This window comes from Aotus nancymaae, unplaced genomic scaffold (assembly GCF_030222135.1).
Source record: "Aotus nancymaae isolate 86718 unplaced genomic scaffold, 86718_ANA_hifiasm-v0.15.2.pri h1tg000155l, whole genome shotgun sequence".
Lineage (NCBI taxonomy): Eukaryota > Metazoa > Chordata > Mammalia > Primates > Aotidae > Aotus > Aotus nancymaae.
This window is the reverse complement of record NW_026988570.1, coordinates 2019093-2041764: the sequence shown is the minus strand read 5'-3', so window position 1 is coordinate 2041764 and position 22672 is coordinate 2019093. Positions and strand designations below refer to the sequence as shown.

Sequence of the window (22672 nt, the reverse complement as noted above, 5' to 3'; positions counted from 1 at the left end):
CAAGAAAGAGACTCCCACTCTCCTCGCCTTCTGCACCAGCGCTGTGCCCCAGCCTGCCAGGCAGAGCCCTCTGATGTCGCAGCGCGCGGCTCACTGAGGATCTGTTGGCTGCAGCGAGTGGAAGGACCTGCTCGACTGGAACTTTTTTTTTCCCTCTCAGGCGACGTCCGATGGGTGTGTCCGGCAGGAGGTAATATTTGACGGGTTCCGCGCGGGCGAGTTGCCGCGGAGCGCCCAGCAGGGGCTGACAGCATGGCCTCGCGCGACCCGCCCGTCACCAGCTACGCCCCGCCCGACGTGCCCTCGGGGGTCGCGCTGCTCCTCACCATCCCCTTCGCCTTCTTCCTGCCCGAGCTGGTGAGTGCGGCCCCCTCGGTCACCTGCAGAGAGGGAGGGGCTGGGAAACCCGCCTGGGCCCCAGACCGGACCGCGGTCCCCTCCCTGGAGAAGGGGGACCCAGGGCATAGGCTGCGGTGGCTGAGGGTCTCCCATGGGCGCACAGCGGGGTGCAGCTGTACTCAAGCAGCAGATCCCACTCTGTGCTCCCTCTTATGCCGCCGGGGGGTTCCTTCCTCCAAAACAAAACCCACCTGGGTGTGGAGGCCTGGGGGGACGTTGCTAAAACATCCAGGATTCCCAGGAAGATGTTGGAAATGAATTTTAATAACGTGGAGTCCTTTCTCCAACTATGTGTGCCTTTTTGGTTTGAAGTGGGGAGACTGTTTCCCTCTAAGAGCAGGGCTTCCAGTGTTTTCTTGTCATGTCCGCTGACTTTGAACTTTGACTTTTGTGGGTTCCGACACAGGGTAGCTATGGCAACATCTGACATGAAACAGTCGTGTGAGGCACCCTGGTTGCAAATGAGAACCTGTCGCTGTGTTACTCCCTGGGGTGCCCCACTGCTGAGTTGTGTCCCTGGGGAGCCTGGCTGCTCCTATCTGCAGAGCTGTGCGGATGCAGTGTTCTGCACCGCCCAAGTCCCTTCTGAACCGGTTGGTACCACACCCTCTTCATGGAGGAGCACACTCAAGTCTGGGGTCCAATCAGGGCAAAGGAGTGTGTTTTGTTTTTCCAGCACCTTCTGAAATATCTAGCTTGTGGGTGATATTTTCTTACCTGCCCTGAGCAGGGAGGAAAAGATAGAAAGTGGATCTACTTTTAAATTGGACTGGATGTGACTAGCCTGTCTCACTCTTGTCATCCGCCTGGAAAGTTGGGCCTGATGGAGCCACTTTTAGGCAAACTGGCTAAAGGGTGGCCATTGATGGCAACCAGAGAGAGAACCAGGCAGGGTGGGCCTAGCATCTGGGTGGCTCTGGCTGAAAGCCCACCTAAGAGGCAGGTTTCTGCCAGGGCTGCCACCCCTGGCACAGCAAGACAGTGGGCATCCTGCCAGACTGATGACATTACCGTACTCTGATGAGTCCTATGTGCCAGGCCCTGGGTGTGCGCCTCACGTTGGAGCAGCGGCAAGGGCAACTGGGATACTGGTTGACTCCACCTCTTTTTATTGAGCCTGTGGTTTATGTCAATCCTGCAGGCCCCTGGTGACAGGGCACTGCCTCCTGGTGGTTCCCTGTCTGCCAGGGAGTCGTGAGCATTTCCTCCCCACAGTTGAACAGTGGCCCCAGCAAGGAGGGATCTGAACTCTCCAAGCCAGGAAGGGGTCCAGGCCTGCCACCAAGAGTTGGACCTCAAAGAACAGGCATTTCTAGGCTGGGGGAAAAAGAGGGAAAGGTCTAGAGGCCAGGGGAGAAGTCCTGGCAGGAGGCTAGAGGCATGGAGTGTCTGGAATCAGGAAAACGCCCAGGGTGAGAATTGTGAGAGGTCATGGTGGCCTCATCTGCCCTGCTCCTGCCAGTGGAACTCCTGGAAGAGCAAAGCGCACACTCTTGTTGGGCTCTAGGGACTTACATGCTGTGGGAGGTGAAGGGCTCAGTGACAATCAAAATTGACATTGGCCCAATTTTCTTCATTTATTTGTACTGTTAAGTAACGTTAGATTTACAGTCAGGCTGCAATAATAGTACAGAAAGTTCTGTGTACTCTTCCCTCAGCTGCCCCTAATGCCCACATCTTCCACGATACAGCTATTGAAATCAGGAAACTAATGCTGATACTGTGCTATCAAGTACTCCATAAACCTTACTCAATTTTTGCTAATTTCCCCGCTAATGTCCTTTTACTGGTTCAGGATCCTGGCCCAGATCCCACATTGTACTTAGGTGTCGTATCTCTTTCATCTCCTTTCATCTGGGACAATCTGGGTCTTTATCTTGACACTTCTGAAGAGTACTGATCAGTTTTTTTGTTGTTTTGCTTTTTAAAAATGTATTTTTCCATAAGTTATTGGGGTATAGGTAGTATTTGGTTACATGAGTAAGTTCTTCAGTGGTGATTTGTAAGATTTTGGTGCACTCACCACCCGTGTATACACTGCACCGTATTTGTAGTTTTTTATCCCTCATCTCCCTCCCACTCTTCCCCCCAAGTCCCCAAAGTCCATTGTATCATTCTTGAGCTTTTGTGTCCTTATAGCTTAGCTCCCACGTATCAGTGAGAACATATGCTGTTTGGTTTTCTATTCCTGAGTTACATCACTTAGAATAAGAGTCGCCAATCTTATCCAGGTCACTGCAAATGCTGTTAATTCATTCCTTTTTATGACTGCATAGTATTCCATATATATATATATATATGCCACAGTTTCTTTATCCACCCATTGATTGATGGGCATTTGGTTTGGTTCCATGATTTTGTAATTGTGAATTGTGCTGCTATAAACATGCATGTGCAAGTATCTTTTTTGAATAACAACTTCTTTTCCTCTGGATAGATACCCAGTGGTGGGATTGCTGGATTGAATGGTAGTTCTTTTAGTTCTTTAAGGAAACTCCATACTGTTTTCCATAGTGGATATACTAGTTTACATTCCCGCCAGAAGGGCAGAAATGTTCCCCGTTCACCACATCCACACCAACATCTGTTGTTTTTTTGATTTTTTGATTATGGCCATTCTTGCAGGAGTAAGGTAATATCACATTGTGGTTTTGAATTGCATTTCCCTGATCATTAGTGATGTTGAGCATTTTTTCATATGTTTGTTGGCCATTTGTATATCTTCTTTTGAGAATTGTCTATTCATGTCCTTAGCCCACTTTTTGATGGGATTTTTTGTTTGTTTGTTTGTTATGTTTTGTTTTGTTTTGCTTTTGAGACGGAGTCTCGCTCTTTCACCCAGGCTGGAGTGCAGTGGCACGATCTCGGCTCACTGCAACCTCCTCTTCCCAGGTTCAAGCAATTCTCCTGTTTCAGCCTCCCAAGTAGCTGGGACTATAGGGGCATGCTACCATGCCCGGCTAATTTTTTGTATTTTTAGTAGAGACGGGGTTTCACCATGTTAGCCAGGATGGCCTTGATCTCCTGACCTTGTGATCTGCCCGCCTTGGCCTCCCAAAGTGCTGGGATTACAGGCGTGAGCCATCGCGCCCGGCCTGTTTGTTTTTTTCTTACTGATTTGTTTGACTTCCTTGTAGATTCTGGATATTAATCCTTTGTCAGATGCATAGTTTGAGAATATTTTCTCCCACTCTGTGGGTTGTCTGTTTACTCTGCTGTCTGTTCCTTTTTCTGTGCAAAAGCTCTTTAGTTTAATTAGGTCCCAGCTATTTATCTTTGTTTTTATTGCATTTGCTCTTGGGTTTTTGATCATGAAATCCTTGCCTAAGCCAATGTCTAGAAAGGTTTTTTCAATGTTATCTTCTAGAATTTTTATAGTTTCAGGCCTTAGGTTAAGTCCTTAATCCATCTTGAGTGGATTTTTGTATAAGGTGAGAGATGAAGATCCACTTTCATTCTCCTGCATGTGGCTAGCCAATTATCCCAGCACCATTTGTTGAAAAGGGTGTCCTTTCCCCACTTTATGTTTTTGTTTGCTTTGTCAAAGATCAGTTGACTATAAGTATTTAGGTTTATTTCTGGGTTCTCTACTGTTCCATTGGTCTATGTGCCTTATTTTATACCAGTATCACACTGTGTTGGTGACTATGGCCTTATAGTATAGCTTGAAATCAGGTAGTGTGATGCCTCCAGATTTGTTCTTTTTGCTTAGTCTTGCTTTGGCTATGTGGGCTGTTTTTTGGTTCCATATTAATTTTAGAATTTTTTTTTCTAATTCTGTGAAGAATGATGGTGGTATTCTGATGGGGATTGTGTTGAATTTGTAGATTGCTTTTGGCAGTATGGTTATTTTCACAATATTGATTTTACCCATCCACGAGCATGGGATGTGTTTCCATTTGTTTGTGTCATCTGCGATTTATTTCAGCAGTGTTTTGTAATTTTCCTTGTAGAGGCCTTTCGACTTCTTAGTTAGGTATATTCCTCAGTATTTTATTATTTCTTTTGCAGCTATCGTGAAAGGGGTTGAGTTCTTGATTTGATTCTCTGCTTGGTCGTTGTTGGTGTATAGAAAAGCTACTGATTTGTGTATATTAATCTTGTATCTGGAAACTTTGCTGAATTCTTGTATCAGTTCTAGGAGATTTCTGGAAGAGTCCTTAGAATTTTCAAGGTAAACAATCATATCATCAGCAAACAGTGACAGTTTGACTTCCTCTTTACCAATTTGGATGCCCTTAATTCTTTCTCTTTTCTGATTGCTCTGGCTGGGACTTCCAGGTTGAAAAGGAGTGGTGAGAGTGGGCATCCTTGTCTTGTTCCAGTTCTCAGAAGGGATGTTTTCAGCTTTTCCCTATTCAGTGTTTTGTTGGCTGTGGGTTTATCATAGGTGGCTTTTATTACATTAAGGTATGTCCCTTGTATGCCAATTTTGCTGAGAGTTTTGACCATAAAGGGATGCTGGATTTTGTCATATGCTTTTTCTGCATCTGTTGAAATGATCATGTGATTTTTGTTTTTAATTCTGTTTATGTGGTGTATCACATTTATTGACTTGTGTATGTTAAACCATCTCTGCATCCCTGGTGTGAAACCCACTTGATCATGGTGGATTATCTTTTTGATATGTTGTTGGATTTGGTTAGCTAGTATTTTGTTATGGATTTTAGCATCTATATTCATCAACTATATCAGTCTGTACTTTTTTGGTTATGTCCTTTCCTGATTTTGGTATTAGGGTGATGCTGGCTTCACAGAATGAATTATGGGGGGTTCCTTCTTTCTCTATCTTGTGGAATGGTGTCAAAAGGATTGGTACCAATTCTTCTTTGAATGTCTGGTAAAATTCTGCTGTGAATCCATCTGGTCCTGGATTTTTTTTGTTGGTAATTTTTAAATCACCATTTCAATCTTGCAGCTTGCTATTGGTCTGTTCAGGGTATCTAATTCTTCCTGATTTAAGCTAGGAGGGTTGTATTTTTCCAGGATTTCATCCATCTCTTCTAGGTTTTCTAGTTTATGTGTGTAAAGGTGTACATAGTAGCCTTGAATGATCTTTTGTATTTTGGTGGTGTCAGTTGTAAAGTGTCCTGCTTCGTTTCTTAGGTTATTTGGATTTTCTCTCTTCTTTCTTTGGTTAATCTTGCTAATGGTCTATTGATTTTATTTATCTTTTCAAAGAATCAACTTTTTGTTTCATTTATCTTTTTTTTTTTTTTTTTTGAGACAGTCTCGCTCTTGTTGCCCAGGCTGGAGTGCAATGGTGTGATCTCTGCTCACTGCAACCTCTGCCTCCTGAATTCAAGCGATTCTCCTGCTTCAGCCTCCCAAGTAGCTGGGATTATAGGGATGCGCCACCGTGCCCGGCCAAGTTTTGTATTTTTAGTAGAGATGGGGTTTCTCCATTTTAGTTGGTCCTGAACTCTCGACCTAAGGTGATCCGCCCGCCTCGGACTCCCAAAGTGCTGGGACTACAGGCATGAGCCACTGCTCCTGGCCTGTTTCATTTATCTTTTATGTTTTTTGTTTGTTTGTTTCAATTTCATTTGGTTCTGCTCTGATCTTGGTTATTTCCTTTCTTCTGCTGGGTTTGGGTTTGGGTTTGGTTTGTTCTTGTTTCTCTAGTTCCTTGAGGTGCAACTTTAGATTGTCTATTCATGCTCTTTCAGACTTTTTGATGTACGTGTTTAGGGCTATGAACTTTCCTTTTAACATCCCATTTGCTCTATCCCAGAGGTTTTAATAAGTTGCATCATTATTGTCATTCAGTTTGGAGATTTTTTAATTTTCATCTTGATTTTGTTTTTTACCCAATGCTCATTCAGGAACAGGTTATTTAATTTCCATGTATTTGCATGGTTTCGAAGGTTCCTTTTGAAGTTGATTTCCAGTTTTATACCACTGTGATCTGAGATAGTGCTTGATATAATTTCAGTTTTCTTAAATTTATTGACTCTCAATTTATGGCCTATCATATGATCTATCTTGGAGAAAGTTCCACATGCTGTTGAATAGAATGTATATTTCACAGTTGTTGAATGAAATGTTCTGTATATGTGTATGTGCCTAAAATATCTTTTAAGTCCATTTGTTCCAAGGTATAGTTTAAATCCACTGTTTCTTCCTTGACTTTCTGTCTCGATGACCTGTATAGTGCTGGCGGTGGAGTATTGAAGTCCCCCACTCTTATTGTGTTGCTGTCTATCTCTTTTCTTAGGTCTATTGGTAATTGTTTTATAAATTTGGGAGCTCCAGTGTTAGGTGCTCATATATTTAGGATTGTGATATTTTCCTGTTGGACAAGGAAAATTTTACCATTTTACCATTACATTCTGTCCATCTTTGACTCTTAACTGATGTTGCGTTAAAGTTTGTTTTGTCTGATATAAGAATAGCTACCCCTGCTCACTTTTGGTGTCCATTTGCATGAAATGACTTTTTCCACCCTTATACTTTAAGTTTATATGAGTCCTTATGTGTTAGGTGAGTCTCCTGAAGGTAGCAGATAGTTGGTTGGTGAGTTCTTATCCATTCTGCAGTCCTGTATCTTTTAAGTGGAGCATTTAGGCCATTTACACTCAATGTTAGTATTGAAATGTGAGGTACTTTTGCATTCACCATGCTCTTTGTTGCCTGTGTACCTTGTTTTTTGCTTTTTAACTTGTATTTTTGTTTTATAGGTCCTGTGTTATTTATGCTTTAAAGTGGTTCTGTTTTGATGTGTTTCCAGGATTTGTTTCAAGATTTAGAGCTCCTTTTAGCAGTTCTTGTAGTGGTGGTTTGGTAATGATGAATTCTTTCAGCATTTTTTTGTCTGAAAATGACTTTATCTTTCCTTCATATATGATGCTTAGTTTTACTGGATACAAAATTCTTGGCTGATAATTGTTTTGTTTGAGGAGGCTGAAGATAGGTCCCCAATCCCTTCTAGCTTGTAGGATTTCTGATGATAAATCTGCTGTTAATCTGATAGGTTTTCTTTTATAGATTACCTGGTGCTTCTGTTTCATAGCTCTTAAGATTCTTTTCTTCATCTTAACTTTGGATAACTTGATGACAATGTGCCTAGGGAAAGATCTTTTTGCAATGAATTTCCCAGGTGATCTTTGTGCTTCTTGTATTTGGCTGTCTACATCTCTCACAAGGCTGGGAAAGTTTTCCTTGATTATTCCTCCAAATATATTTTCCAGGGTTTTAGAATTCTCTTCTTCCTGAGGTACACTAATTATTCTTAGGTTTGGTCATTTAACATAATCCCAGACTTCTTGGAGGCTTTGCTCATATTTTCTTATTCTTTTTTCTTTGTCTTAGTTGAATTGGGTTAATAATTCAAAGACCTTGTCTTCAAGCTCTGAATTTCTTTCTTCTACTTGTTCAACTCTATTGCTGAGACTTTCCAGAGCATTTCACATTTCTAAAAGTGTGTCCAAAGTTTCCTGGATTCTTTTGTCCTACAGGGCATTTTCTCTGTATAGTACTGTCCCCCTTTTCCTATGGATGTGGCTTCCTGTGAGCCAAACTGCAGTAATTGTTGTCTTTCTTCTGGATCTAGCCACCCAGTGAGTCTACCCAGCTCCAGGCTGGTATTGGGGATTGTCTGCACAGAGTCCTGTGATGTAGGTCTCTCAGCCATGGATAACAGTGCCTGTTCTGGTGGAGGTGGTGGAGGGTACAATGGAGTCTGTGAGGGTCCTTAGCTTTGGTGGTTTAATGCTGTATTTTTGTGCTGGTTGGCCCACTGCCGGGAGGTGACACTTTCCAGAAAGCAACAGCTATAGTAGTGTGGAAAGGAACTGGTGGTGGGTGGGGCCCTAGAACTCCCAAGATGATATGCCTTTTGTCTTCCACCAGGGTGGATAGGGAAGGACCATCAGGTGGGGGTGGGGCTAGGTGTGTCTGAGTTCAGACTCTCCTTAGGTGGGTCTTGCTATGGCTGCTGTGGGGGGATGGAGGTGAGATTCCCAAGTCACTGGAGTTGTGTGCCTAGGAAGATTATGGCTGCCTCTGCTAAGTCATGAAGGTTGTCAGGGAAGTGGGGGAAGGCCGGCAGTCACAAGCCTCACCCAGCTCCCACATAAACTGAAGGGCCAGTTTCACTTCAACTGTGTCGCCCCCAACAGCCCTGAGTCTGTTTCCAGGCAGAGGGCAAGATGGATTTGAAAACTTGCCCAAGGCTATGTGCCTCCCCACTGTGAGAGAAAAGGGCTTTAGTTCTTCCCCAACCTGTAATGTCTGTACATTGGATGCATGCCCTCCCTTGAGTTTTGGCCAGGAGGCTTCTCTCCCCATTCAAATTGTTAGAGTTCAGCTACAGAAGTCCTTCTCCCTGTGGAGTTTTACCCTCTGCTCCTCTGGCCACCCTCCCGATGGATCCCTGTGGTGCTAGGCAGGAATGGGCTGCCTGGGGACCCGGTGAGCTCCCATGGCCTTTCTGCTGCTTCCTCTACCCCTGTATTTTGTTTGGCTCGCTAACTTGACTCAACTCCAGGTAAAGCTGGAAACTTCTCCCACAAATGAACCTTCAGCTTCTCCAGTGGGGGTATGTGTTTGGGACAGGAGGGTCTCCCTTTTCCACTTCCTCATTTGGGGTACTCACAGTATTTGGGGTATCTCTTGGGTCCTGCAGGAGCAGTCTGCTTCTTTCAGAGGGTCTGTGGGTCCTCTCAGGATTGCTGGTTTGTTCTTGCAGTCGATCCGGAGCTAAAATTTGCAATGTAAGCCTCCACATGCTGCTATGTTGGGAGCTTCAATCTAGTCCTGTCTCTCATACACCATGATCTCCTCTGCCTTCTGATTAGTTATTTTTGTACAATATCTTTTAATTTGGTTTTGTCTGATGTTTCCTCATTATAAATTCATTTATCTTTAATTCAGGAGTAATCCTATTCATTATTGAAAACTGAGAAAGTTCAGAAATAAATATGATCATATATGTGCACACACCTATTTAATGGGGTTATTCTGTACCTGCTGCTCTGTACCTGCTTTTCCCTCAAATGAGCATTCCTAGCACAGAACTAGAATCGCCTTATATCCAGGGTGAGGAATGGGGAGGTAAATGGGAGAGAGGGAGAATGCCAAGGTGAGTGAGTGATTCTGATCCCGCTGAACAGAAGACGTGCTGGCTGAGAGGCAAGTACAGAATCAGCCTAGCACAAGCCCCTTCTCTGACTTGGTCTTTTGGGGGTGCAACCGCTGCTGCCCACTGGGGCTGAACCCAGAGCACTAGGCCTTGGGGGCCCAGCAGATTCTGTCTCAGGGCCTAAGACCTCATGGATAGGCCTGTTTTTCTAAGTATGTGAGTACAGAGAGTGGGTTGTAAAATCAGGCCAGCAAAGAGACAAAGAACTCAAAATCCAGTAATGGGATTCTAATGCTGTCCATGGTGGAGGCAGCCCAGGGAGGACCCTTCCATCCAGCTGCTGCTGATGAGGCACCCTAAGGACTTGAGAGCAGGTCCATGCTGCAGACTTTCTATATGAACAAGAGGCCAGATGTGACAGGAGGGCGTAGTCAGACGGGTTCCCGTGAGGCCTGAGCTCCTCCTCCAGCTTCCCTAGGCCCGGAGCCACCCAGCTGGCTAGGCCAGCTCCCCTGTGTTTCTTGGTGATGACAGACTGGGATGGGCCAGGCCCTGGGGAGTCTGCAGTTTCTTTACCACTTTTGCTCCCCTCAGTTTGCTCTCATGGATCATTGCCTAAAATGGTTTATTTTCAAGTCTTTGCCAGTTAAATTCACATTTTTAAACTCTTTATTTTGTAGTAATTATAGATTCATAGGAAGTTGCAAAGATAATTCAGAGAGGCCTCCTGTCCCCGTCCCCAGCTTCCCCCCGGCCTCATCTTTCCTAATGGTAGTATAGTATCAGAGCCCAGAAGCCGCCCTTGGTACCTTAGGGCTCCACTTTTCTCACACGTGGAGATTTGGGGAATCATCACTGCATCTTGCACAGGGCTGCCACTCACCACAAAGAGCTCTCTCACGCTACTCTTTCAGAGTGTGCCTCCCCCACCCCGCCCTCCCTCACCCGCTCCTGAACAAACCCCTGAAATCTACTACTTTCATCCCTGTAATTCTGTTATTTCCAGAAAGTTACATAAATAAATGGAATCACACAGTATATGGGCCTTCAAGGTTGGCTTCTTCCACTCAGCCTAATGCTCTTGAGCCCCATCCAAGCTGTGGCCCGTGTCAATAGCTCCTTCCTTCTTACTGCTGAGTAGCGTTCGGTGGTATGGCTTTGCCGTTGTTTAACCATCTGCCTATCAAGAAATAGTTTGCTTGTTTCCGGTTCTTGGCTGTTCCAAATAAAGCTGCTGTGAAAACTTGTGTGCAGGTTTTTGTGTAGGGGTAATGCTCAGTTCTCCGGGAAAATGCCCCTATATGATTGCTGGGTGGTGTAGTAAGTGTATGCTTCATTAAGAAATTGAAAAACTATTTTCCAGAGTGGCTGGAGAATAACTTTTGCGCTTTATATTCCCACTAGTGATTTTTGAGACTTTAGCATTAAAGTTCATATTTTATGCAGTTTACTGGTGAATTTAGATTTCTTATATAAAGACAATATTAATTTTCAAACATAATCTCCAAGTGCAAAAAAGGTTTGAATGGATAATTTGAAGATGAGAACAGACATCCATTTATTTTCTCTCTCCTTCGTGCACTGAGTGTGTGTGCCTCGGGGGAGCCTGGGGCGGGTGCCGCGCATACCCCTCCCCAGCTCTGGGGCCAGCGGTCTGCAGGTGCTGGGGGCTGACCATGCCATTACCTGTGTGATGTGAGGTGACTCATCAGCTTTTTTATAAGCTGAAGGGTGGAAGCTGCAAGCTAACCCAGGTGACTGTGAACAAGGAAATGCTTTGTGAATATGACTCCAATAAATTATTTTAACTTCCAACCTTGTCACTAGTTGACTTATGAGATTTTTGACTAGTTTAAAAAAAACAGCTAAGATTTCTAGAGGCTCAGAAAGTTAAAGGGGGAGATGCGAACTCTTTGTTTGATATTAGATGTTTTCCCTTCAGCTGCTTAACTCACTATTCTATCAGTCAGAGGGAAATCCTCTGAGCCCTTAAAAGTTCATCCCAAGTTCTTCGAGCTTGGCAAGTTCATCATATGTCTTACCCAAATGGCCAGTATCACCTTGATTCCAACCTGCTGCTGCTTCTACTCTGTTTATATGGAAGAGCCTATTTGAAACTCACTGAAGCCAGGGGCGTCCCGGGAGGACCCTAGGGCCAATTCTGTGTGGACTGAAAGTGAGTGGGTGGGGCTGGGAGAAGGAATTGGGGCTCCTCGTAGGCCTGGCCTTAGGGCAGGTGTCTTCCTCTTCCTTCTAACATTGCCTTAGAAGTTGAGTTTTCCAAAACAAAAAATCATCTTCCTTCCTTTCCTCTGCTCCCATCAGTTCTCCATACTTCCAGGAGCAGCAAAGTTTAACTCAATTTACTCCAGTTTCTGTTAGGATTTTCTTTTCACGCTTCTGCCATCTTGTCTCTGTCCCTCCCTTCACTTCCCTCACCGCCATGTGGCCTCTTCCCATCTTTGGTCTGGCTCCCACAGGCCAGTGCCCTTCCCTTCTGTTCTCCTGCAGGACATAAGAGCCACTGACCTCTGTGCCCACAGGACCACAGAGTCTCATTGGAATAATGCCCAAGAATGTCCCCTGGAAGACAAGGAAGGGAGAACATGAGGAAAGGGACGGCCTTGGACTGGGGAAGAGCAGGGCCTCCCAGGAGAGATGAGAGGGGCCATGGGACAGGAGCTGGATGTGAGCCTCCCCACACTGCCTGTGGCCACCTTGGCCTTCCTGGCCCTTGGCCAGGCCCAGCCCCTACTCTGGGAGACCACAGTCTAAAGTCTGGCTCTGCTTCTTCATTGCTGTGAGACCCTGGGCAGGTTACTTAATCACGCTGAACCGCAGTTTCATCAACAATGGAAAGAGTTCACCAAAAGGAGAACAGGGATCCTATAAGGCAGTTGTGGGGTCTGAATGTGGACTTCACAGGAAGTGTCAGGACATGGCGAGTGAGTGCTCCATAAAGTCAGCCCATACTACTTTATCATTGGCGGTCATCGGACCGCTTACTAGAAAGCACAGGTGTCTTGTAAGACAAGTAACAACTGTAAGTCAGTAAGTGTTTATTGAAACATCACTGCCACTCTAGCCCCATGCTCTGCTCTTAGGGGCGTACAAAAATAAAATGGTCATTGAGAGGATAAGGTAAGGCATGAGCCTCTCTTAAAGGAGTGGTGCAACAAACACACTGAAGATGCAACAAGCACCCCAGAAAACAGCAAGACAGGTGAAAAGCAGAGGCTGCAGAGGCTGCGCAGCCACAGCTGCCAAGGAGCACTGGGAGCCAGGTGGTGTCAGGACAAGCTGACTCAAGGAGGAGCTTGACGTTTTTGAAGGGCTTGGATTTATGGGTGACACGTTTGGTTGTTGAGATGAGGACTGCTTAGGACCAGGAAGTTAATAAATATATAAAGTCAGGGTATAAGGAGGACTTAAATCCCCCACTTCAATCTCAAGTATTAATTCCAGCTGACCACCTACTCTCTCTCTGCCAAGCACTGGCGATACAAAAATAAGTCAGACATGGCCCCTGCCTATGGAGCCTGATGAGTAATGAGGGAGATGGAGAACAGCCAAGGATATCTGCAAAGGGCGCTGTGCCTGTCATGGTCTAGTAAGAAACGGAAACCATGATAGGTGCTTCACAAGGAGGGGATTCAATACAGGGACTTGTTGACAGTCGTTGGAAATCTGGATGAACAGAAAGGGAACTGAACAATCCAGAGAATAATAAGCACTCACAGCGGCTGCCACTCATCCCCAGAATCAGGGACAGAAGGGCAGCAAGGCTGATGCTCAAACCTCTAGAGGAAGCTGTCCCTGCCTTGCCAGTGCTCAGACCTGTGTGGGGGTGCTGGGAGACAGTGGCCACCCCAAAGAAAGGGCACAGGGACCTTCATCTCCAGCTGCTGCTGCTGATTCTGCAGAGACTATGGCAAGGCCTGGAAAAGGCAGCAGGAAGCCCCCACTCCTTGCCTAATATCCCAGCCTCCCTCCAAGTCCTCCTCTGCCAGAACCTAGCAAGGATCCCGCATCACACAGCAGAGAATCACTGGGAACCACCTGGCCTGGTCCCACATCCCTGCCCACTCCAGCCCTTGTCTGAACTTCCAGCCCTGGTCTTTCTCTGGATGTCCAGTGGGACCACAAGCAACCTTCCCTGAACCGGTGGACTCTCTCAGCTCAGCCAAGACAGGCATCCAAGCACACTGTCAGAAGGCCAGCCCACCCGGTGGGGTTCACAGAATTGATGGCTGCCCTGAAGGAGCCACCAGCTGCTGGCGTGGAGCCTAACAGAGAGGCCCCAGGCAGTCTGACCCACTGGACCCAGGATGAGCCCCAGATAAGGAGCCTTGCCAAGTAGAAGTGCTGCTTCTTTGTGCCATTCCCAGAAGCTTTTTCCGTGGAGAACTTTCCCCTGGGCAAGGCAGATCTGTGAGAGTCCGGAGAGGCTTCTAGAGTGTTGTTCAGATTAGCAACACTCAGGGCAAAGGGCCCTAGTGGGGAGGAGCTCAAGGACTCTGGCCTTTGCCCCTCATCTCTTTCCAGCCTCTCCCCTGCCTCTTCCATCCCTGCCAGCCAACCCCTAGCCTCAGGCCCCCTTTCCCTCCTGAAGAGACCAGCTTGTTCCTCAGTTACCACCTGGTCAGGCCTTCCCCATCTCTGCCAGAATGGATGGCTACTCAGGCCCCACACAGGCCCTGCCCCATTGAACAGGGCCAGCTTGTACCCACTTTCCACAGCACTAGCTCCCTGTGTTATCACTTCCTGTCCCCTGGCCACAAGCTGTCCCTAGAAGGTACCAGCATGGCCCCGGAGCACAGCCTCAGTGGGCTCCCCATCCAGAGGGGCTGGATATCATGGGTCTGGGACTCCAGAATTTCCGACCTCTTTCAAAGAAAGCTGGATTTTTTTGAGCTTTGCTTTTCTGCCTCAGCACTATTCACAGATTCCCCTCGCCAGCCTCCCTCCAACACTGCCCATCTGGATTCTCTCTCTGCCCTAGTGATGTTGGGGAAGCATAGAGGGGAATGTGTATTTATTTGAACACTTTCCTCTCTGACAGCATTTTTTTATAGTCTGTCCTATGTACCGGGGCCGTTAGCATCTCAGGATGACTTGGGGTGCCAGTGGGGTCAGGGAGGAGGCAAGGTGGTGGGAAAAGCCTCCCCGGGAAGCCTGAGGGAAGGTTTCTCCCTACTGGGAGAATTTCTGGGGCCTGGGAGGTGATGGAGCAGGAAATGGGTGAGGATAAAACAAATAAGCATCTGTCCCCATTTGGTTCAGGCTTCTGGCAGGAACGCCTGTCTGCGGCTGGGCTACAATGGAAGGCCCAGAAGGTGGCAAGCGGTGCCACCTTCATGGGCATCTATCCAAGGAAGCTGAGGCTGTGAGCAGCTAGCGAGTGGTGTGTCCAGCAGCTGCCTCCTCCTTTCTTAAGTGAGTCAGTGACATGTACTAAGCACTTGCTTTATGCCAGGCTCTATGCTTTACACTAGGGACAGAGACCTCAGGGCACAGTCCTGCCTCCAGGAGCTCAGACTCCTGGCAGGAGGCAGGAAAAAGACAAAGAGACAATGAAAGTGGAGCATAACCCTAAGGGAAGTATGGCAGGAGGCATGGTAGTCAAGGGTGGCTTCCTGGAGGAAGTGACATGGTCTGGTCCCTGCCTTTCAGGGTCTGGTCATGGATAGACTGGGGATCAGCTGAGGAGATACAAGCAGGCAATCAATCAACCAGGACTAAGTGACCTGGTGCCTAATGAAGGGCAGGAACGTGGTTACTAGTCACAAAACATCTGTGGGCTCCTGAGGGGAAAGGAGGGAGTGGGGGCTTACCCTGAGCCCGAGTCCAGGGCTCATCAGGCAACTTCTTGTGGGGACATAGGGATGTGAAGTGAATCCATGTACAGGGGCCAAACAGGGAGAGTGAAAAAGAGGATGCCAGGGTGGGGTTAAGCAGGCAGGAGAGTGGGGAAGCCCAGCCACAGGGCCACGGAGGGCGCAGGACGCCTTCCCCTTGCTGCTTTACACACTTTCTGTGGCTTTGTAAGGTACACAGGTAGATAAAAGGGAAAATATGCCTTCCCAAATGCTGGTTTAATTTTGTCCTCTTCCTTTTTTTTTTTAAGGGACAAGAAGGAAAAGGCCTTTAGACTTTGGATGAAAAAGAATGTTCTAATTAGTCCATTTTATGTGACATTGTAAATCTGTGCTGTTTAGTCAATAGAAGTGAGGGCAGTCGGTCTGAATGGGCGGACATGGTCCTGGGGGAGGAGGAAGCAGGAATGGGAGGCCTGGCCCTGACTCAGGGCTCCTCCCAGACTGCGCTTCCTGCCACTCTGGTGCTCCCACTTCAGGAAGGCCAGGCGCACTGCCAGTCCCATTCTAAGAGTGCTTATGGGTACCAAGGACCTCCTTATCTGACTCATTCAGCCAGCAGCACCTGCAGATTTCCCGCCAGCACTGTTCTCCAGTGGGCCTCACTGGAGGCCTAAGGGGCCTGGGCTGACAATTTCCTGCTAGCCTTAAAGCCACAGAAATAGGAAATTTTCCCTCCATGAGTCAGGACCCAGTGACTCGGGGTTTGGAAGTACACTAGGTTGAACTGTGGAGTGTGGAACTTCCATATAATGCTACTTGTTTTTGGGGTCCTCTTGGGGTGCTGGAAACAGGCCTGCCATACCCCTGCTGGGTATCTGAGGATGTCCCTCTGCCTTTTAGAGCCAGTATCCTCCTGTATTCAAAGCATAAAGGAGATAAGGATGGCTGCTCAGAAGGCTTCTTGAGGCTGCAGGGCCAGCGACACAGGGGTGGGAGCAGTCAGCTGAAAGCAGCACCCAGGTGGGCTCTGGGTCTCTGAGCCACCCACAGGGAGACTTGCAGCCAAGTGAGCCCTGCCCAGGAACACCCAGCACCGCCTTGCTGGGTCCCTGGCCTCTAGCTGTGGCACTTGGGGTAGCAGCACAAGTGTGGAAGACCCTAGCTGGGGTACAGGGAGTTTCAGTCACACAGAGGTAGGACACTCCAGAGCTCCTCCCACTCTCCCTGACAACGGGCCTGTCATCTTACCACATTTCCCTTTACCTTCCTCAGTGGCTCCCTCTCCCATCCAGGCCCCTGTATTGACCCTTAAGCCTTGGGATGGTGTTCCTGCTGCAGCCACCAGGCTGGGGCCTGTGCTGGGCTGTGGCCTACCCATGGTACAGTGCTGTGAAGGAGAGGAGTGGTCCAGGGGTGGGCCGGAAGGAAGGCGTGCTGGAGCAAGGGCTTCCATAAGCTTACCCACAGAAAGACAGATTTCCATCATAACCTTGTACATTACAGGCGGGTGTGGGTGTATGTGTAAGTGAAACAAAAGATCCAGGATTTCCTATCCTGTAGACAATACACTCCTACACTTTATATCCTAGTCCGCTTAAGTTCTTTTTTTGTTTTTGTTTTTTTTAGAGACAGGGTCTTGCTCTGTCTCCCAGGCTGGAGTGCAGTGGTACAAGTGTAGCTCCCTGCAGCGTGGAACTCCTGGGCTCAAAGGATCCTCCCGCTCAGCCTCCCAAGTAGCTAGGACTATTGGTGTGTGTCACCATGCTTGGTTAATTTTTTGAAATGTTTTCTAGAGACAGGATCTCACTTTGTTTCCTAGACTGGCCTCAAATGCCTAACCTCAAGCAATCCTCCTACCTCAACTTCCCAAAGTGCTGGGATTACAGGTGTGAGCCATTATGTCCAGTCGGCTTCAATTCTTAATGCTGGTTGATAATCCACTAAATGGAGTCACAATCCATGAATTAATCTCACTCACAGTTTGCCAGTCCCAGGGCTTGGGGAACTGGTGGAGGCTTGGGGAGCTTGGCATAGAGGTAGAGGGTGGGTGGCCTGAGTTTGGCCTAGGAGTTATGGGAGGCAGTGGAGTGTTTGAAGAGAGGGTGAGGGGTATGGGCGACCTGCACAGACTTGAATCCCAGGGGCTCCTCAGCAGTGCTGTGAAAGGGCTGTCACTGTCACTGACCAGGACTGGCCTCAGTAGAAGGGAAATGCACTATCTCATGTCCCGTGATCTGGGTCAGCACCTCAGTTGTGTCATCTGGGATCTGGTCTCCTTCCCTCTCTCTCCTCCTCCATTTCATAGCTCCAGGTTCACCACTGCACAGTAATGGCCAGAGCAAGAAAGGGACCATTGTGCCCTGTGCCCCTTCTTAGGCACAAGGAAGACTTTCCCTCTGTCTTATTGACCAGGACTAAGTCAAGTATGTGTCCCTAGCTAGGGAATGTGATGAGCCTAATGGCATGGGCAGCTGCATCCCCTTACTGGTGAGAGCCTAAACCTCTCACCAGTAAGCCCAGCTAGGGAACTCATTCCACAGAAATAGTTTATAATGAGAGAACTTTCCCTGCAACAGATATGTGCTGCATCATCATCTGTAATAGGAAAAAGCTAGAAACCCCCATATACCTTGACTAGGGCCTAATTGAGTAAATGAGGTTTTATCAACTTGATGGAATATAATTTGGGCATTGAAAATACAGTGGACCCTTGTAACTCCTGGATTCTGTATTTGCATATTCACCCACTGCTAAGATATATTTGTAACTCCCAAATTAATACACTTGGCACTTTCACAGTCATTCATAGACATGCTCAGAGCAGCGAAAAACTTGAGATGTCAGACACGTGCACACATTCCTAGCTGAGGTCAAGCAAGGTGACACTCTGCTTCCGATTTGAGTTCTTGGACTTTAAAGTGTCCTTTTCAAGGTCCCTTTAGTGCTGCATGTTCAGAACCAAACTCCTACTCATTTTGGGTGAACAGAACCAAACTCCCAAGGGCTGCTATAGTGGCAGGAACGTGGACACATCTGTCTTTCGGAGCTGTAACTCTTGAGACATTTTACATGGCAACTGCCTGATGGGGTCTGAAGCACAGCCCCAGGATAGGCCTTGCCTTGTTTTTTCCTTTTTCTTGAGACAGGGTCTTACTCTGTCACCCATGAGGGCACAATCAAGGTTGTCTGCCTCCTGAGCTCAAGTGATCCTCCTCCCATCTCAGCCTCCCGAGTGGCTGGGACTACAGGCATGTGCCATCATGTCTGGCTGATTTTTGTATTTTTTTAGAGATAGGGTTTCATCATGTTGCCCAGGCTGCTTTTGAATTCTTGGGCTCAAGTGATCCCCACCTTGGCCTTTCAAAGTCCCGGGACTACGGTGTGAGCCACTCACCTGGCTATTTTTTCCTTTTAAGGGGTGTGCATCAAAGAGCTGTTTGGACACCCATGTTCATAGCAGCATTATTCACAATAGCCAAAAGGTGGAAGCAACCAAAGTGTGTATAAGCAGGTGAGTGGATAAGCCAAATGTGACACACAAATGCAATGGAATATTATTCGGCCTTGGAAAAGACGGAAATTCTAACACATGCTACAACACGGATGAACTTTGAGGACATTATGCTAAGCTAGAAAAGGCAGTCGCAAAAGGACCAAGACTGCATGATTCCATTCATATCAGGTACCCAGAGTAGACAGAAAGTAGAATGGTGGTTGCCAGGGGCTGTGGGGAGGGAAGAATGGGGAGTTGTCGTTTAATGGGTGCAGAGTTTCGGATCTGCAAGATGGAAAGCACTCTGGAGGTGGATGGTGGTGATGGTCACAGGACAGTGTGAGTGAACGTGAATACCACTGAACTGTACACTTAAAATGGTTAAAAGGGTTGATTTTGTTATATGTATTTAACCACAGTTTTTAAAAAGAGAGAGAGGTATATAGCAGACAAGAGAGCCTGGACTTAAACAGCATGCACTCTGCATACCTGAGTGTGAGGGACAATCGTTTCCTTCATCCTGAAACATCACAATGGCACAGGGAGCCTTCGGGGCATCCAGGTTCCTGCCGTGGGCAACGCCCGCGTGTGTCCTTTACAAAGCCCTTTCCTGCCTGGCCCGTGGTGGGACCAGGAGACCCCAGCTCACTTGTGTGCTGATGACATGAGCTGCACCCATCTTGACTGGGGCCTTTTCCTCTCAGCCTGAAATTTTTGAGGCTTCATAGTACAGCCTGTGGTCACCTGAGTACCAGGAAAGAGAGGGAGAGGCAAAGCTGTCATGAAAATTAAGACAAACAGTAAGAAAAGGAATTTAGGGTTGTTAGTACATGAAACCTGCCATGCTGAAGCAATGCCCAGCTATGCAGAAAAACCTGCCACGGGTACCCACCCCGGCACTCCCTCCTGCTTCTCAGCTCATCTGCCCCACCCCAAACCCACGCCCGGAGCCCTGACCACACAGACCTGAGACCATGCATCTTTTTGACACCTCCTTCACCCTTCCCAGGGGTTGATTACTCAGGCAGTGTCTGTCTCAGAACCTCTCAGTGTGTGAGCCCGGCCCCTGCAGCAGCCCCTCACCTGCCTATGAGGGGCTTCCAGCTGCTCTGTGCAGGTGAGCAGGTCCACTCTCCCCAGAGGCCATCCTCCTTATCTCTTCCCATTCAGAAATCTCTAGTGAGCCTCCAATGCCCATACAGCTTCATTTCCTTTTTACATTTACATATTTTTTGTTTTGGGTTAGTTTAAATATGAACATGGCCCTACATTCGGAACTGTCTCCAAGCCAAGAGGTTCTGCTCCTCCAAAGCCAAGGCACTGGCTGGCTGATTGGGTCTCATTCTGGAAATACTCTGTTTACCTGCAACAAATGCACATACACACAGACACTCACACATGCATTTTCTTATTTTTCTGCACAAATCATAGCACACTGGATACACTGGTCTGTGCCTTTACAAACTCTTGGATTTTGCGCCATTTGGGGATATAGAATTTTCTCTCTTTTTTTTTTTGAAGATTGTAGAGTGCTTCACTTTGCAGACATAGTTGATTTAACTGCTCCCTTCTGGATGAAGGGGTCATTTCTTAGCTTTTCTGTAAGCAACAGGCTGCAATAAACAACATATATATACACACACACACACACATGTATATATATATATATAACATATATATATGTTGTCATTTTATATATATATATTAAATATATATATATATTTGTCATTTTGCTCATGTGCATCATTTGTAGGACAAATTCCATCAAGTGAATTTACTGAATTGAACAGTATGTGCATTTAATGTTTTGATCAATGTTGCCAAAATAATAGTCGTTGATGGCACAGTTATTTAACCTGGAGGCGGCAATGGACTTCAACTGGGGGGTTGCAGATGGACAGACAGACATTGGGGGTCTGTGAGTCCCCAGATTTGCAAGCAAAAATTGTGTATGTGTATAGGTACATTTTTCTTGGTGACCAAAGCTTTCATCAACTCATAAGAATGGTCTGTGCCCTCTAAATGTTATCTTGCCCACCCAGCTGATTGATCTTTCATCCCTCCTTCCCAAAAGTAAACTTCCTATCCTTTAGAGAGGCCTCTCTTGGACATTCCCCCCTCTGTGTCTTTCTCACAGAATATTCCTTCCTGCCCTCTGTGCCATTCCAAATGTTTGTGGCTACTACAGCTAACATTCACCATGTGCCAGAGAGACTCGCCAAACCTTCACAAGGGCCAGATGATAGAAGGGTCAGCGAGACCCCCACCTCCTCTATTTGATGGACAGGGACACAGAGGCACAGAGAAGCTAAATGACCTGTCCACCAGGCAGAGCTGGGATTCAAACCCAGGAGGAATGGCACTGCATAGTGCATGGACTGGAGGTGAGAGTAGAAGCGGAGAGCTGGACTCAGGCTTTCTCAGCCTTGGCCACTCTGCCTGGGGAACTCCTAATAATGCAGCCTCCCTTACCTGTTCAAGCAGACTCTTTGGGGCAGGACACAGACACTGGGGCTTTCTTGAAGTGCCCAAAGGGTTCTAGGAGCAGCAGGGCTTGGAGTGCTGCCTGGAGGGTAGTGCTCAGGTATGCATGCATTTGAAAAGCTCTTTACCCCCATACCACAGCTTTTTTTTTTCTTTTAAAGCACTTTTCAAAATAATAAGCATCCTCCAAAAGTGACAAAAGAAGTTTGTGTTTGAAGTATCATTTTGAACTTGTGGATTTCACCTTAGTTGATGCATTCCAATCCATTGTAGCTATAGGAAGCTCAAACGGTCCCATCTTCGGCCAGCAGGAGCCTGCTGAGTCCTTTTGACCAGACCTCAGGAGCCTTTGGAAGTTTTCTCACTATTTGGTGTAGTAACATCCAGGCTCAACCTCCCTCTCCAAACCTCGCATCAGCCCTTTCTTCCTGGACTCCAACTTGGGTGTTGTTACCCCAGTTATTATATTCAAGTTTGTATCCAACTTTCTAAACCCGAAGGAGCTCTTCTCCATGTTCTAGAGAAGAACAGGTTTTAAAAACCTATTGTTAAGCTCCATCTTTCTTTAAGAAGTCCTTTCAAGTTTCAATTCAGCCTTTTGAAAAATTTATATATGACTGTGTGTGTTTGCTTATAAGAAAAGGTTTCTGCCAAAGTTGTGCTTGAAATCTACTTGTTCTAAATGGCTCACTGTAATCAAATATTTCTCCACTTTGAGGGCCAGCCCCAACCATTGACAATATCTCCTGCTCTGAGGAAATGAAAAAATAAGCATTAAGATGGGAAAGCAGTTTAGGCCACCAGGAAATGTGGAAAGCTAAATATGAGCTTTAAGAACAAGTAAAAACAAATACGCAAAGTTTTCACATCTATAAAGAATCCAGCCTAGACTACTTGAGATAGAAATGAGATAACAAACTTTGCTGGGTTTAAATCCACCTGTAGTCCTTGGCTCTGGTCTCTCCTACTGTTTAGGAGGTAGAGGGGTGTGGAAATAAGAAGTGAGTAATATTCTTCTGCAGAACATTGATTATACAACACTGAAGCCATTGCAGGAAGGTTCCCATGATGTTTGAATAGATTCCCAAAAGCTCAGAGGCCCCTGGCCTGTTGTGAAAGGTTGGACAGGGATTCCTAAGCTATAGCTGGAACCTGGAGAGAGGAGGCTGCTGATGGGCTCCCTGAGACTGCAGGTATGATGTCCCCATCAAGGCCCCTAATGCTCCTGACAGACTTTGGCTGAGGCTCTAGCAGGCCACCCTCTGGCACAATCTAGGAGCCTCTACCTGGCCCTAACCTTGGCCTTGAAATCTGGTTTTTGGGGCAAGAACCACAAGTGTCCTACACTATGTCTGAGTCCCACCCTGCACTGCTTGTGTGACCTCAGGCCCCAGT

At 46.9% G+C, this 22672-nt stretch overlaps 1 long non-coding RNA gene across 1 annotated transcript in view; it reads left to right on the top strand.

The window, feature by feature from the left end:
* The first annotated feature begins 279 nt into the window (after positions 1-279).
* LOC135272946 (uncharacterized) overlaps positions 280-22672 on the top strand; it is a 60983-nt gene continuing 38590 nt past the window's right edge. The window contains exon 1 of the long non-coding RNA XR_010340852.1: positions 280-357. This is a non-coding gene — a long non-coding RNA (uncharacterized LOC135272946). The remainder of the gene's footprint in view (positions 358-22672) is intronic.